Source organism: Simochromis diagramma, unplaced genomic scaffold (assembly GCF_900408965.1).
Source record: "Simochromis diagramma unplaced genomic scaffold, fSimDia1.1 OVJJ01000511.1, whole genome shotgun sequence".
Lineage (NCBI taxonomy): Eukaryota > Metazoa > Chordata > Actinopteri > Cichliformes > Cichlidae > Simochromis > Simochromis diagramma.
In genome coordinates, this window is record NW_024387327.1 from 78,219 (window position 1) to 84,203 (window position 5,985).

General features: G+C 37.3%; 1 long non-coding RNA gene across 1 annotated transcript; it reads right to left on the reverse strand.

Moving 5' to 3' along the window:
- Window positions 1-200: 200 nt before the first annotated feature.
- On the reverse strand, window positions 201-4,554 carry LOC120717969. The gene is made up of 2 exons (XR_005692313.1): window positions 4,061-4,554; window positions 201-1,594 (listed from the first exon to the last, which is right to left on the reverse strand). It is a non-coding gene; the product is annotated as an uncharacterized LOC120717969 (long non-coding RNA).
- Between the last annotated feature and the right edge of the window lie 1,431 nt (window positions 4,555-5,985).

Genomic DNA, 5,985 nt, shown 5'->3' on the forward strand with positions numbered 1-5,985 from the left:
AGGAGAATCAAAGGCCAAAATAACAACAATTCAGTTTAGCTCAAATGTGACTTTAATAAGGAGACAGCTAAGAGCCAACAGAACAATAAAAATAACTGAAAAATAATAATATAGAAAATCACATTGTAGTCAGAGATTCAAACAGGTGTCCTGATTCTTTGATGTGGTGTTGAGAACAAACCACCAATACTCCAGACAACTCCAGTCAAAACAATGATTTATTAAGCACACGCGTGGGAGATGCATACAAGGTGGTCCTTTGCATAGATCTCAACTAGAAAACACACTTCCTACAGTTTTTGTATACTCTGGGTCAGCCCCTTCATGCGTAAGCAGATAACATATCATGCATCAATTACAGTTAGTGACAGCTAGATACATTTCCTTTATTGACACTCTTCTATAATACTTAAAGAGTTGTCTCAACCGTCTTACAGACAGGTGTTTCCTGTTGTTCTGTTCTCTGTGTACTCGTCTGCAGCACATCCTGAGTTCATCCTGTACTAACTGTTGCTGAGCAGGCACGTATGCAGGTCATAGGCAAAATGTTTCTTCTAAGGCCCTATAGGCATTGCATGTTCACTAGCTTCTAGATTGATATATTACTAATAAAAGCCCTATTGTATAATAATGTATTTTCCACACAGGCAAGAACATCAGTGGCTCCACATCCTAGACAGGAGCCTGACTGAATTCATACTATGATTGGATAAAAACAAATAATGTAATATTTAGATTTTTGCAGGCTTTTTTTTTTTTTTTTAGCAGATTAACAAGATGGTAGCATACCCTCATGTGACAAAGTAAATATTTACATCCTTTCAGGCCACTAGCAAATCAGAAAATATCAGGAAATACTTTTTCTTTCCTTTCTTACTCCTAATTTCTAGCATTTGGATTACATTTGCAAAAGGCTAAAAGGGATAACACAATACATCCATATAACAGAAATTAGAAATATTCTATGTGCCATCCTGCCATAGTCCATAATATAAAAAAAGACAGACACTTCCTTGTGTTACTCATGTTTTCTTGGGCACCAGAAAATCAGGATTCTCACAAAGAATACATAACAATCCATTACATGTTTTCTTCTGAACTAATATGGCTGGAGTCCTTAAAATCATTCATAGAATAGATGTTTTAAAATTTTATTTTTGTATGTATTATATATGAATTTACAACATATTATATATATGTTATATAAACGAGTTGAATTTGGTTATGATTGTTTTTGTCAATGGGTTTGAAATTTTCAAGCAAATTGTCCTTTTTTGCAGCTAACTCGTCAGGTCAGAAACAGTCAGTCATTACTGAGGCCTGCTGTGCCCACTGTCGTGGATTTAGCTGTGGCCCCTGTTGCAGATGCTGCTTTTAGGTTTTTTTTTTAATCTTGTGCTCCAGCTTGCTTTCTAACTTGCATTTCGTTCAACTCTACTTTTGCTTCTTGTTCTAAACTATTTTTCAATAATGGTTGACCTTGTTCGTTGATCTTTGTGTCATTTTTAGCTGTTCCGCTAGAAGAGCAATCACACCACAGTGACATCAGGGCCAAAGGACAAATGATACAAAGGAGCAAGGAGAATCCAATAATCTGAAAAGGAGTCATCAAAGATCAATTAGAACTAGAAAAATTTGCATTTCCTGCGAAAATGCTGTGTGGATGCTTTAAAGCTGAAGCTGTCTGCAAAAACTAGCTGAAAAAGCTGAAAAGTTGCAGAAATTGTAAAAACTTTGCAGAAGCAAAGGAACTTTGCTAAAATGGAATAACTTAGCAGAACTGCAATATCTTAGAGGAAACATAATACTTGGCAGAAATACAATAGCATAGCAGCAGAACTTTGTTGTAACTTACCAGAAACATGATAACTTCTCAAAAATACAAGAATTTAGGAGAAATAGTATAAGATAACAGAAAGAATATATTTAGCCAAAAATACTTAAGCATTACAGAAACACTATGATTTAGAAAAATAGCACAACAGAGCAGAAATTCTGTGATTTACCAGAGACACTGTGATGAACTACGAATATTGTAATTTTAAATCAATACTATGTTTTAGCACAAATACTATAATTTGACAGAAATACTATCATTTGGCAGAAATACTATGTTTTAGCACAAATACTCTGGTTTAGCACAAATATTATAACATAGCAGAAATACAATTATATAGCAGAAATGCTGTATTTAGAAAGAAAAATATAATATAGTAGAAATAGTATGATTTAGCAGAAATACTACAATATAGCATAATAACAATGATTTAGAACAAATACTATGATTGAGCAGAATAGTAATAACTTAAGTGAAAATACTATAAAAGTAAGATGACAAGCTGAAAAAAAAAACGGAACATGGTTAAGTTCCCTCAAAACTAATTGTTGTTCACCTGTGAAAAAAAAATAAAGAAATAAAAATAAATTTAAAAAACAAGAAGGAACAGCCAACAGATACACACAAAATCAAATATGTATACACAAATGCACAGAGAGAGAGACACACGGAGGGTCTATGCCAGTCAACCAGTCTGAATATATTATATTTTTTTCTAACAATGAGATGCTGCCCTAAAGAGGGTCTCTCTCTCTCTCTCTCTCTCTCTCTCTCTCTCTCATGCACACACACACACACACACACACACACACACACACACACACACACACACACAGGGAGAGAGAAGCAAGCTGCTGAATTTGAATCCACCAATCAGAGAGGCTGTGCACTTTTTCCCGCCAAAACAGGTGCACGCAGCACAGAGAGACACAGGATTTTTGCAGTCTATTTCTCATAATGACAACTCCCCTCAAACAAATGACCATAATTTCCTAACCGTAGGGGCTAGAACGGTCATTCTTACACCGTTTTGTTCAGAAGAGATGGGGGAATCTTAAAGTGTTGACAATTTATCATTAAAATATGAATTATTAAAGATATTTGACTTCTAATGCACCATAACTGAGTAGAGCAAAGCAAAAACTGCCTTGACTTGCCCTCAAACAACGCTTTCTAACTCTAAATCTATTTGGAGTATCAATATCATTCTTTCACTGTAAGAGACAGCAGGCTTTGGTGAACAATCATGGAAATTTTCAGGTCTCTGTGGAAATCCATTAAAAAGATATGACGAGAGAAAAAAGTGGTTCATTTCCAGAGTTTGAAATCTGAAGAAATCTGAGCGAAGGACGGATTTCCTACCCTCAAACAAGTCTAACTCATTTCAGAACGGTAATAGGTGAGAAAGAAATTCTTGAATTGTGAGCGTCAGGAGTGTCTGAAGATATACTGGGACAAGCCTCATGTCTTAACTTTGCTTCGTTAAGGAGATATGACGATTCGAAAATGCCTCTCATTACAGAAATCAAGCGGTGATTTTGAACAAACTCTCCATTGACTTTCTATGGAGAGTTTTCCAACTTCCTGTTGGTCTGAGGAGATTTGCCAAAATTCTATAAATTCCACAACAATGATAGTGACATTTTCAGAAAGCCAGCAAAAATACCTACGTTTTGATGTATAATATGTGGAAGTTGAGTGAAATTTGAGCAAGTAGCAAGAAGTTGTTCGGACATGAAGAGAAGACTGCGAAACCTTCAGTGGCACACTGGAAGCCAAGTGCATAGCAACCATAACAACACATGTATTTTGTGAAAAATCACAATTTTGCAACTCAAAACTTTAGGAGGCATAAAAGTAAAACGGTAAAAGATTTGAAAAAGCTGATTTATACCTGAATAGCCCAATAATTTGAGAACATTTTAAAGTTTGAATGGTTGTTCTACGTGAAAATATGAGGAAGTAGTTAAGTTTCAAAAACAAGAAATTTTTAGCAGAATTGCAGAAGTTTCCCATTCATTTCAAATTAAAGGAAAAAAGCTTAATATTTTAAAAAGTATAATAGCGAAAAATACCAAAAGACATAGCCGTCATTAGCAGAAATAGCAGAATAGTTTAAAATTTGAACGGTGAAAATCGGCTGAAAATTGTGGAAGTAGATAATAAGATAAACAGAGTTAAATGCTGTGAAAAAAAACTAAACAAAAAAAAGGAAACACTCACCTTTGATTTGTTTTTTAGAGACAAAATGGTCACATTTTCCTCAGCTGTGATGTTAGTTTTATCTTTGCAGGCTAACTTTGAATCCTTGTCTTCTCTCCAACAGCAAACATACCAGTCTCCATCAACGAGCACAGAGACGACCCACAGCAGACTAACGCAAATTGCCGTGAAAATATGCCTTAACAATATCCAAAGATATTTAGCATCCAGTTTTTCATTGCAGGTCTTCTTTAATGTCTTGTCTGCCCAAAGTATTAAGAAAAAAATTATGAACAATGGCAAGCACATGTATGTGTTGCAGTCTCGAGCTACTTCTTTGCAAGTGCATTGCATATCATGATCAAGTAAAATATTGTAAGTAAAACTGCCAACGATGGTAACAACAATGCTGAGAGCCCTAAAGGGAAAATTTGTCAGAAAGTCCCTCATCTTTAGCAGACAATTTGCATCTGATGAGCGCTGCAGCTTAAAATGTGAACAAGTATCAGCAAGACCACACGCATTTCCCTTTTGAAATAAAGAAGAAAAAAAAACTTTGCTCTGAAGGGGTGGGACTTTGTGACTAAAATTTCTTTCCTACTTTACACTTAGTATGACTGTTATGAATATTATTGAAATGGTCAACGTTTAGATAGAAGACTTAGAGGGTGACCAGGAACCTAACTGTCTAATATTGTCACATTGATGCCTAATTTCATAAAGGGACCATTAAAGGTTTGTGGATAATATCTCTCCATCTCTGAGTATTTCTAGCAACTTAGAAGTTACCCCACTGAACATAAACCACATAAAAACATGTAGTTCTTGGTCCTTACACCTGCTGAGACTGCACTTTATCATTTGCATTACCCACTATTTCATTTGGGTAATGCAGTTCAGTGGGAGACGTATAAACACTGTAAATTCTTTATCAGCCTGTATTTATTATAAATCCTGTTTTCACACTTTTTAACCTGAATGACTACAACCTGGAATATGCAATCTGGAGGTTTTTGGTTTTTACAGTTTACACTTATAAACATCTTTCAGTTATCCATCTGTGACCTTTGTCAACCGTGGGCCTGGAGGCCAGTACGAGATGTGGCCCCAAATGCAGAAACAGACACTGATGGAGGTGGGGTGCCCCCGGCCTCTCGGCCTGGGGCTCGGTCACTCAGGCACAGCTGGCTGCCGGCGGAGCTCACGGGCGCGTCACTGCAACTCCCCCTGGCTTCTGCTCTGCGGCTGCTGAGTGAGCCCTCATCTGGGACTCTCCTCAGCTCTTTCTGGGACAGTGGCGCGGCTGCCCCTCTGTTGGTCTTCCTTGGTCTCTTGTGTTCTGGGGGCCTCTGGATGTCTGGAGTTTTGATCTCCATACCTGCTTCATGCCCTGGAGGACGGGGCTGTGGCCCCCCCACACCCTCTAGCAGATCATTACATGAAGGAACCTTTTAAAAAAAAAAACAAAAAAAAAACAAGCGCGTCCATGCTCACAGGTGTACACACGGGTGATCACACCCACAAACTACACCCTTTTTGGCTCCTACCTCAAAGCACACTGTGTCGCTGTCGATCTTACTGTGCTGCACAATAATGTTTAATATTTAGTATTTAATGTTATATTCCCATATATCATTGTGATGTTGTTTATTATACCAGTGAACCAGTGGTACCAAACTTGGCAAGAGGTTTGAGACCATTCATTAATTATGGTCTGTAGCTGAGGCAGGTAGGCTGTTTTTAAGTTGGCATTGTGTGTACACCATGTGTGTGCATATGTCAGTGTTGATGGATGCGAATGAGATCCTTGTAAGGTGAGAGTTTTGTGCTGTGACCTTTAGTGTTGTGGGGAATATGGCTACTTTTGTTGGATCACTTGTGAGTGTTGTTGGCCAGGTGATGGCAATAACACTGAGGGGTGCTGAGCCACCCTTGATGTGATCATT